The sequence below is a fragment of the Castor canadensis genome, chromosome 2 (assembly GCF_047511655.1).
Source record: "Castor canadensis chromosome 2, mCasCan1.hap1v2, whole genome shotgun sequence".
Lineage (NCBI taxonomy): Eukaryota > Metazoa > Chordata > Mammalia > Rodentia > Castoridae > Castor > Castor canadensis.
The window spans coordinates 108,173,027-108,184,416 of record NC_133387.1 but is presented as its reverse complement, the minus strand read 5'-3'; the positions used below and the strand labels follow the sequence as shown (position 1 = coordinate 108,184,416).

Genomic DNA, 11,390 nt, shown 5'->3' with positions numbered 1-11,390 from the left:
TCTTCCTATCTTCCTTCTTTCCTTCCTTCCTTCCTTCCTTCCTTCCTTCCTTCCTTCCTTCCTTTCTTCCTTCCTTCCTTCTTTCCTTCCTTTTTGGACAATACTATGATTTGAACAAAGGGCCTTGCACTTGCCAGGCAGATGCTATAGCACTTGAGCTATGCCTCCAACCCTTGTAGGATTTCTATATTTTGGAATAGAGTCTGTGCTTTTGCCTGGGGCTGGCCTTTGACCAGAATCCTCTTACCTTTGCCTCCTATGTTACTGGGATTAAAGACACACACAACCTAGGTTGTCGGTTGAGATGGGACTTGCTAACTTTTTGTCTGTGGTTTGCCTCACACCTAAGTAGCTGGGATTATAGGCATGAGCCACCACACTGGGCTTATTTTCTAACGCTGTCAGCATTGATGACTGTATTAATTCATTTCCAGTTGCCAATAATAACAGAATACCACAGACTGGATAAGTTATAAATAAAAAAAGCTCACTTTGGCTCATGACTCTGGAGGTCCAAGGCCTCAGGGATGCATCTGGTGATGGCAGTCTTGCAGACAGGGTCCTCGGGTGGGGCAGGGAATCAGATGGTAAGAGACAGGGGATGTGCCTGTGTACTGGTCTCTCTCACTCTTCTCATAAAACCACAGCTATTCAATCCTAGGAGCTCCACACTAGTGGCCCTATGTAATCCTAATCACCTCCCAAAGACCCAATATCTATCTGGCCATGGCCACATTGAGTATTAAATTTCTCCAAGAGTTTTCCAATGGGACAAAGCATGTTAAACCCTCAGCCCATAGCCCTGGCCACGTGGGAGCTTTTTAGGTCCCACCTCTAACAGGCAGCAGCATCCCTGCAGCCCCTGGGCATCCTGAGCCAGGTGACTTCTTTCTTGAATCTTTAGTTTTCTTGTCATCTCTTGCTGACCTGGAACTTGATATGTGGCCCAGGCTGGCCTGGAACTCATGATCATCCTGCCTCTTTCCCCCAAGTTCTGGGATCAACAGGCATGTGCCTAGCACTGTTCTTGTTTTCAAGTAATCCTTATCTTACTTATAGGGGCCACAAAGTGCAAGAATAGGGATGCCAGAAATAAGAAGCCACAGAGGGCTTCATCTCAGTGAAAAAGTAAGAAGTTCACCATACATATACAGGTATAGGAAAAATGAGAGAACATATACAGTTGGCCACTATTCAAGGTTTCAGGTGTCCCCAGAGGATTCTTAGAACAAATTCCCCACAGATAAGAGGAGACTAATAGGACCCATCCTATGTTTTTCTGAGTTTCAAGAGGATCTGAGGTGTGACTGAGGAGCACAGCCTGCCTGGAGATGCTGGATGGTATTTGAGCTACTCACCTGGGATCTTGTAGGTCAAGAAATATGCTGCACAGTGCTGGTGACATTCCTCGTATGGGTCACACCCTTTACAAGCTGATGATACTATCCAGCATCCAGCTTCTAGGACTTGTTGCAAATGACAACACATTCACAAGGATGATATTGTCTTGGCCCATCCCTGACTTGGCATGGCCCAGGATCCCATTTGGATCCCTAGACAACCTGAACCATATGTACTGTCCATAATAACAATTACAGGCCAGGCACAGGTAGCTCACACCTGTAATTCTACCTACTTAGGAGGCAGAAATTAGGAGGATCATGATTTGACTCAGGATCCAGCCTGGGTCAAAAGTTCATGAGACCCCCATCTCAACCAATAGTTGGGCACAGAGGTGCACACCTGTCATTTGAGCTATGCAGGAGGCTGAAATTAGAAGGATAGTGGTTTCAGGTCAGCTCAGGCAAAAAAGTTCATGAGACCTCATCTCAACAGAAAAACCTGTGTATGGTGGCACATGCCTGTCAACCCAGCTACTGTAAGAAGCATAAATAAGATCGTGGTTCAGGCTGGCCTGGGCAAAAAGCAAGACCCTATTTCAAAAATAACTAGAGCAAAAAGGGCTGGAGATGTAGTTCATGGGTAGAGTTCCTGCCTAGCAAGCACAGAGCCCCAGCTTCATTGTGCAGGTGGCTCACGCCTGTAATCCTAGCTACTCAGGAGGCAGAGATCAGGAGGATCGAGGTTCGAAGCCAGCCTGGGGCAAATAGTTCCCAAGACCTTCTTGAAAATATCCTTCACAAAAAAAAGGGGGACTGGTGGAGTGGATTAAGGTGTAGGCCCTGAGTTCGAGCCCCAGTACCACGAATATATAAAACAATTACAGATTCTGAATTCTGAGCACTTACCTTTGCTGAGCGCAGTTTGAGCCCTTACACAACTAAATAGTTCACTTTTCCCAGTCATGCAGTAAGTGCTATGATTATCCCACTTTGTAACTGAGAAAACTGAGTTCTCAGAAAGTGGCCCAAGATGCCCTCAGGGTCAACTCTTGTCCCTCTTCTTTGGCAGTTCTTAGCCCTCAGCACCTTCACATTGCCTGAGAGGTTTTTTTTTTCTTTTTTTCCCACATACCTGTGCCTGTTCTCCCTGCTAGACTCCTGGGACCTTGATCTTGGTATTGGAGGGTGGGGTGTGTGTAGTGGGGGTGACATTGAACTTCTCATGTGTGGTCCAGGGTAAGAAGCACCGGCATTCAGGGTCTATCTCCTGCCCAGTGCAGCCTACTTTTGGCATTCTTGTCTGCTGCTTATCCCCTTGGGGCTATAGCTGAGTCAATGCCAAAGCCCCAGGAGAAGGCAAGCCCCCTTTTGTTGCCAAGAACACAGTCCTATTAAACTAAAGAAAGTCACGCAACAAGAACTGAGGTGTCCAGTGGGAAGAACAACACCAGTTTTCTAAATACTTGTCATGTCAATTGCAAATGCTTTTCTGTTTTCTTCAGAATCTTCTTTTCTCTTGTCTATGTCTTACAAGACCATTCACCCTTTCTCTGATCCATTATCACCTTTCATTCTATATTCAGAGTTTATCTCTTCAGGACTGGGCTTACTATTTCATAAAGCATAACAAGTTTCATTTTTCATTAAATATTCATCTTGGTGTAATAGAACTGAACTGTCAATTTTTAATCACCCTACATCTGATCATTAAATCCCATCTTGGTTTATTGATGATGTCAATAAGATGAAATATGAATGGTACATTGCTGGAGTTCTAGCATCAGAAGAAAATTATGTTCTTCTATAATTTCGTCTCGTGAGTTTCCATTTATACTCATGGCATAGATCAATAGATCAGAGTACAGATTTTAGACAAAATGCTAGCATGGGAATTTGTACAAATCTACAATTGCAGGCTACCTCCAATTGCAAAACAAGACATGTATTTGACTAGTGGAAACTAGCAGCCACATATTTCTGTCAACCAGGGGGGACTATGTTACTCAGATTTCTGTTGTTGTTGCTGTGACAAAATGGCCTAGACAAACCTCTTAGAAGAAGGAAAGATTTATTTTGGCTCATGGTTTCAGAGGTTTCTGTCTATTGTCAGTTTGTTCCATTGCTTTTGGGTCTTTGGTAACATGATACCTTAATCATGGTAGAACATGTGTCAGAGCCAAGTTGCTTATCTGATGGTATCTGGGAAGTAAAAGAGTGAGAGAAGAGGGACCAGAACCCCAAAGTCCCCTCCAAGGGCACAGCCCCACTGGCCTTACTTCCTTCAATTAGGCCTGATCTCCAAAAAGTTCCACTACCTCCCAGGGGCTCCATGAACTGGTGACCAAGTCTTCAACACATGGCTTTTAGGACACATTCAAGATCCAAACTGTAGCAGTAATTTTCCATTCTGAGTAGTATAGGCACTGAGAAATCCTAACGTTTTCATACTAGATTGTATTGAGAAACAATAAGAAGAAAGAAGAGAGAAAAAAGGAAAATAACAAGAATGTTGTGGTGAAAGGCAAAAAGAACAGAAAATGACCTGTGATAACCCATGTAGCTCCATCCATGAGAAGTTTGTCTGGAAGTTTCAACAGCAATTGGGCTTTCAACCCATTCTTAGATGTAGGGTTCACTTCACATAACAAGACACCTACTTTATTCAGGCGCAATTCATATTATACAAAGATCTTCATGTTTCCAGGGCCAAAAAGAATGACTAGATTGTTCTAGAGGGCTCAGATATAAACCACAGTCTGAAGATCTTACCAACAGATGATATTAAAACTCTGACTGCCCAAACCATCCAACGACCTGACCCAGGAAATAAGAAACTGAACTACATGCTACAGATACAAGATTTGAAATGACAAAACATTTGAAAAATACCTTAACTGATGAGATGCAAATGAGAGGCACTCTAGTTGCTCCCAGATGTCTATGGATAACTCAGCTCTTTAAATTCCTTTGAAACCAAACTGCTTCTCTGGGAGCTAAAGAAGATGGGAAAGAAGGAAAAGGTAAAGTAGCAATTTGCCAACAAACTAATGCCAAATTTTAAACCTTATCAAGTTCATCTGCCAGAGAATAAGGAAGAAGAAGAGAAAAATGGAGGACATTTTTTAGAAACAAATCTTCATGAATATGCAATTTGCCTTGTAAATAGATGTTATTTTTTATTTTCTTTGTTTTCTTCCTATTGATTATAGCATACAAGTAGCAATTTTGATCATATTTGAGATTGAAATAATTATCCAAATAGTGTTAGAATTTTAAACACTTAAGGTTGAAAATAATTAAAGCACAACAATTATGACTGCATTTTTCATTCTTGTTTCTTCACTCATCATTAATGGTGCTTATCATATTGCGTAGTATTATAACTTTTTTGTTTTTCCAATTTAAAAAAAATCATTTTTTATTATTCTTGTACTGTAGGTACTTTGTGAGATTTATAAAAGTTCTTACAATATATCATAGTTGAATTCACCCCCTCCATCATTCTCCTTTATCCTTCCTCCTCCCATTCCTGAAATAGTTTCAATGGACCTCATTTTTCCATTTTCATACATGAGTACTTAATATTTTTACCATATTCACCCTCCTACATCCTTTCTTATAATAGATGCTAATTTTTAAATAGCCTCCTTCCCTTCCTCCTTCCCCTTCTTCCCTCTCTTTTTCTTTCCATCCCTGTCTTCCTCCCTTTGCTTCTCCTCTGAAAATATTCACTGAATGCCAACAGTGTTCCAGGTACTATGCAGGACGCTGAAGTTGGGATTCGAATGTTGAATTAGACAAACATGGTGCCGTCTCATGATGCTCAAACTGGAGATACAGAGACAGACCCAAACCAAGAATTCAGGGGACCTAAGCTTTATTATTAATAACATTAACCATTTTTAATTTAGCTGATTTCCTTAACCAACTTGGGCTTAGTTTCAAATTTCTTATAGACAATGTAGAAATAAAAAGTTCCCAGTTTCTCATTGTGTTCCTGAATGCACATGAAATGATTTAAAATTTAAGCAAGCACCATCATTTGCATGTGGAACCTGGCTGGCCAATAAGTTACCTACAGTGGGGTTTTGAGGGGTGGAGGGAGACCAATGGAGAGTCAATGTTCATAGAGTCCAACTTAATGCAAAGATTAGAGGACAGAGTTTTTCAAAGCCACTGGCACATCCTTCTCCCATGGCCCTGCGTGCTTGGTTGTGTTTTGCATGTGAACCTCTGTGCCTGGTTGAGGTTTTTTAAAGTTATGAGCAGTCCTGCCTTTTGGTGTGAACACTGGAATTAACATTTGGGCTAATCTCCTCCTTAAGTAGACGCTTTAGTTACAAACGTGAAAGCAGGACACATCTGATCTTGACGGAGACCAGACCACTCCAAGATCACACAGATAGACTCCAATGTTCGTCTGTTAGACTTATAAACCAATTGTGGGTATTTAAAAGGTTTTATTAATTATTATTTTAATTGTTCACTTTGATGGGGAATGGTGTGATAATTTGATTCATGTCTACAATGTGGAATGATGGAATCAGAGTAAACATTTCCATCTCAAACATTATTAGACATTTTTGGTTATCACATAATTGTACATATTTATGGGGCACCCTGTGATATTTCAATCATGTACACAATTTGTGCTGATCAAATCAGGGTAATTAACACTCATTTCTTTATCATCACTGTTGGGTTCCTCTCTCATAACTAGTCATAAAATATGTAGTGAGATGTGGGGATCTATAGCCACCCTCCACTGTATTGTACAACACTAGAACTTATTCTAATTTTTCAGCTTTGCAAATACTTTTTCTTACCCCTTTGAGATTATTTCTACTAAAGCTGCATGCAAGAGTGAATTACTGGTTCAACTGGGCACACACTTGTAGTAAAAGAGAAAGTATTTCATGTTAATGACTGTGGTCAGCCTTTGCATCTAGGGGTTTGGCATCCTCAGGATCAACCAACCACAGAAATTCAAAAATTGCATCTGTGGAAGGTAAAACTGGTCCTGTCTGAGGGTTGGCACCAGTGGAAGGAGGGGATATAAAGAAAGGGTGGAGGAGGTGAATATGGTGGAAATGTTATGTTCTTGTGTATGAAAACAGGAAAATGAGACCTGTTGAGACTATTCTAAGAATGGGGTGGGGATAGAGGAGAATTATGGAGGGGCTGAATTTAACTAACATATTTTGTAAGAACTTTGGTAAATGTCACAATATACCCCTGTACAATAATAATAATAAAAACCCCGCATTTGTATTGAACACGTACAGATTTTTTTTTCTTGCCATTATTCCCTAAACAATGCAACAATCATTTACATAGACTTTATATTTTACGAGGTAGTTTAAGTAATGTAGAGATGATTTAAAGTACATGGGTGAGGGGAAATCAGTTGGGGGGAAGAGGGGAAAGGAAAGGATACCGAGGGGTGGAAAGGATGGAAGTACATGATATACATGCATATGAAGTCACACCATGAAACCCACCAAACACTGTTTGAAAATGTGGGAAAGAAGGAGAGGAGGAATGGGAATATAGTGGAATGGGTGAACTTCCTCAAGGTACACTATATGCATGAATTATCACAACAAAATCCCTGAATATAATTAATATATGATAAATAAAAAAAATAAAGTATATGGATGGATGTGTGTAGGTTGTGCATAAATATTGGGCCATTTTATATGAGGAGACTTGAGTGTCCACAGATTTTGGTCTCTGAACAAAATCCTGGACTCCATCTTGTGGATGCCAAGAGCCAATTGAATATTAGAAAAATAATACCTATCAATCCCAAGAATTCAATGATATTGTAAAATAGGGTAGATCTTGGTAAGAAGTGACAGCATTTGAAGAAAGCAGTGCTATAGTTTGGTCTGGAATATTCCCCAAAGGCTATATGTTGAAGGCTTGGTCCCAAACCCATGGCACTAAGGGGAAAAGATGGAACCTTTAAGAGGTGGGATCTAATAACAATATGTACCAACAGCTGTTGAATAATAGGGGTAGGAGGGAAGGGGAAAGGGAGAGTAATAGAGGGTGTTGAACTGTTCGAAGTACAGTATATTCACAGCTGGAATACATCGAGAAATCCCTTTGAACAATGACTTTGGAATTAGAAATGAAGGACAGGTCAAATAGATCCTTGTGAGTATGTATGGGACGTACTTGTGGGAAGGGGGGTGGGTGAGTGGAGGAGATGAAGAAGGGTGAATATGTCCAATGTGTTTTGTATACATATATAATATAGAACAATGAAACCTTTGCAATTGTTTTAGTTAGGGTGGGGGAGGGGATAAGGGTGAGAGATGTTGAAACAATGCTAAATGTAAGGCCATCTGGAAATGTCACGATGAGTCCCCCTTGTACAATTAATGTATGCTAATAAAAATCAGAAGAAATAAAAATAAAGACCTGAAAAAAGAGATGGGGGTCTAGCAGAAGGAAGTTAGGTCACTGAGAGGTGCCCTTGTAGGCAATAGGGGCTTCCCCTTCTCTTTCTGGGCCTCCTGGCTATACCATGAGATGAATGTCTTCTGATACCACACACTCCCACCATGGTTAACTGTGCTGCCATACTATTGGCTAAAAGCAACAGAGCCAAGTGAGAATGGACTGAAACTGTAAGCCAAAACAGATTCTTCTTTCTTTTCAAAAATGTTTTTGAATTTGCAATATGCTCATCACATACAATTTCTTAACAAGCAGTTTAAAAAGCAATCTTTTGTTTATTAACATGCACTAAAACAACTCAAGCAGTATGACCAAACGTAAATTCATAACCAGTCACCTCTGAATGCTGTGCCTCTGTGTGTTCAGATTATTGGAAAAAGAAAATGAAACCTTTGTCAACAATTTCCTTATGTTCTTAAAATGCACGGAGTACATGCATTTTCTTAATGAGCTCTTAAACTCAGTAGGAATTTAATTTACATTTGCATTAATTTAGACTGAGCAGAAAGTAAACTAAACACCTCTGAGTCAAGGAATAATCTGGAAAGTCTTGAGTGGGCATGGTGCTCTTACTTGGCAGTCAGACACAAAACTGGCCTTGCGTATTGAGCTCTCCTTACTTTTACAACTTACTCTACTGAGCCTGAAAATTCTCTAGTGCTAGACAAACTGCACAGGGGATGAGGGAGGGAGGAGAGAGGAAGAGGTAGAGGGAGCAGGTGGGCTGTTAGCCGGAGAGAAAGGGACCAGTCTGTGGGAGACAGGGGTAGAGGGAAGTGGTAGCAGTGGCGGGGACTGGATTTTTAACTGGCCAAAGCAGACACTTCTATAAAGAGAGGCAGAAAGAACATGGAGCACAAGAGGTGATACTGTATCTGAGGCTCATGGGAGTGGGGCATGGGACCAGGAGGAAGGGAGGCAGTGATGCTGGAACCATGGCAGAGCCCAGCCCTGAAAATCCACCTTCCACTCTTAAGCCAGAGACTCAATCACCACAGAAACATTGGGGGAACAATTGAGGATTTCAAGCAATTCTGAAGTTTTATCTTGGCCTTTTCTGGTGACATTCCCCCTAGCAAAGAGGAAAGAGACTGGCTAGCCTCTGGCTCTGGCTTTTCATTGTGAGGTCAGAGTATGGCAGACAGTGATGGCTGGGATTCAGCCTCCTCAGACCTTTAAGAAAGCAAAGTCATCCAAGAGAAGGGCAGCTCAAGCAGTTCCCAGCAGCCAGGCCCCCAAGGTCTACTTTCTCTCCTGTCTGAGGCCTCTGACTATGTCACCCTGCTTGAGAAAATGAAGCTCAAGAAATCTCTCTTAGATCTAAGTAGACCCATAGTGACATCTCCACTGTCCCCCCACATCCTTGACACATATTCCTGTCCCCCTCTCCCAGCTTCCTCAGAAGGACTGAAAGTACCAAAAATTGGAGCAGCTTGTTTTGGGATACTTTGTAGGCCTTGGCCAGCTCCAGGGGGTGGGAAAAAGAGGTCTTGAATCAAGAACAAGAAGTAGAAGTTGAAAAGGTGGTGGGGGTGTTTATAGACGCCTACCTCCTAGCACCCCTGGATGCCAGTGATACAGACTCTGAAAAGGATGATGTGGAAGAGAAGGAAGAGGAGGAAGGGGAGGAGGAGGAGATGCAGCAGTTGGTAGGGGAAGGAAACCCCAGCCCATGTGCTCCCTACACACCCAAGCCCCAAGGTTCCCTGCCTCAATGCATCCTGAAGGGTCTCCCCCACTGTCAGGGAAGGCAAGGAGGTGGCAAGACAGAAACAAGCCAAGATAGAGATGCCATGTCCAGCCAGGGGGAGATGCAGGTCATAGGTGAGTTCATCATGGTAGATCAGGTGATGATTCCTGGAACCTGGTCACTTGTTACTGCCCAAAGCCCTTTTCTGGATGACCCGTGATTGAGTGCAGCCTGGGCAGGATGTGGATCTACCTCTCCTGTGTTAAAATCAAGAGGATCAATGTCCCTGACTTCTTTTATTGCTAGAAATGCAAGATTCTGTGACTAAAGGCCCTGTGGTTAGGGGCACTTCTCAAATGTAGGGAGCCCAGACAGACATCACCATCCTAGGTTGGATCTTCTGAATAACAACATGACTTGAGAACTGAACCCAAGGGTTGCAGCCTATCCCTTGGAGCTTGGATATTGTCCTCACTCCAAGATAGGAATCCCCAAAAGAGACTTGTTTAGAAATTAGTGTCTTCACTCCTACCCTTGTCTTCTGACTCCATGGATTCAAGACCGGACCTGCAGTTGGGTTGGAGTTTCGGGGAGGCTGTCCAGATCTGTGAATACAATCTCAGTTGGGATGGAATGAGACTGTTGTCTACAAAACTCTAGTACTATAATATAATATAGCACTCCCCCCATCTTTTTTTCTATTTCACTTTCCATTTATTTTCTTCTATACTGGTTGTCTTTTTAATTTTGGACTTCTCCTTTTGAGCATCTGAGGTCAAAGTTCGAGGAGTACCAGAGCCTGGCCAGGTGGGGAGGGACAGCAGAAAGGTGACAGTTACCTTTTTACTTATAATAATGTTGTCCAGCTGTACAGCCAGCCGATGTACTGTAAGTGAAACAGAGTGGGCCCTTTTGTGTTCATAGCTAAACATCAAAACAACAACATAAAGAAACTACACAGCATCATCAATTACTAACAGTGGTGTTTTGTCAGGAATCAGTCTGTAAGACTCTTCAAACTCTGGGCAAGGAAGTCCCCCAGCCTGGTGTGCTATGTTTACGTTGTCTTTTTAAATTAAGATATATTCAATGTACAGGGGGGATTCATTGCGACAATTCCAAATAGGGTTACACTGTACATTGGTTAGGTAGCCCTCACTGTCTCTCCCCCTTAACTCCCTCCTCACCCCTCTTAAAGCAGTTCCAAGAGATATATGAAGTATATGAAGTCCATCCACCATATACCCTCACCTTAATCTCCTTTATTCACCTTCCCCTTTCCAAAAGTACCCCCCCCACACACACTGCACCTATTTTACAGTTCTGTCTTTCATTAATACTTGAGTCGATGTTCCAAGGGGTTTCTCATTGTATGCCTGTTGTGAATATACTTTACTTTGGTCTGTTCAGCACTTTCCATTTCTCTCCCTTACCCTTTCACTTCCCACCCCCCATTTTTCAGTAGCTTTCAATATACATCCTTGTATCCTCTACCTGCACAGATGTGATGTTTTATGATATTACTGACGCTCTATCATTCTCTTTTCCTTTCCCTCTTTCCCTGAGTTCCATAGAGCAGTTCCACTGTTACAAACATGTTCTACATGTGAATTTGTGTATGATCATGTTTGCTTTTGTCTTTTAGAGGAAATTTTCCCAGTCATGAAGCAAATCATGGCCTTTTCTTCTGGCTTGCAACTAGCAAATACCATTCAGGAAGACCTGCTTAGTTACTTGGCTTAGTTTGATTTATCCCTTCAATAAGCTCTGAAATACAGTGAGGCCTCACCTCTTAAGGGTACTGCTGTCTGCTTTCAACTTACAAATTTCAGGGGGACACATGCATTCAAACCACAGTGTTGTCTTTTATTTAGTCTATTTCTATGGTG

General features: G+C 41.9%; 1 pseudogene; it reads left to right on the top strand.

The window, feature by feature from the left end:
* The first annotated feature begins 8,118 nt into the window (after positions 1 to 8,118).
* On the top strand, positions 8,119 to 9,807 carry LOC109697080 (PHD finger protein 23-like; annotated as a pseudogene).
* Positions 9,808 to 11,390: the final 1,583 nt, after the last annotated feature.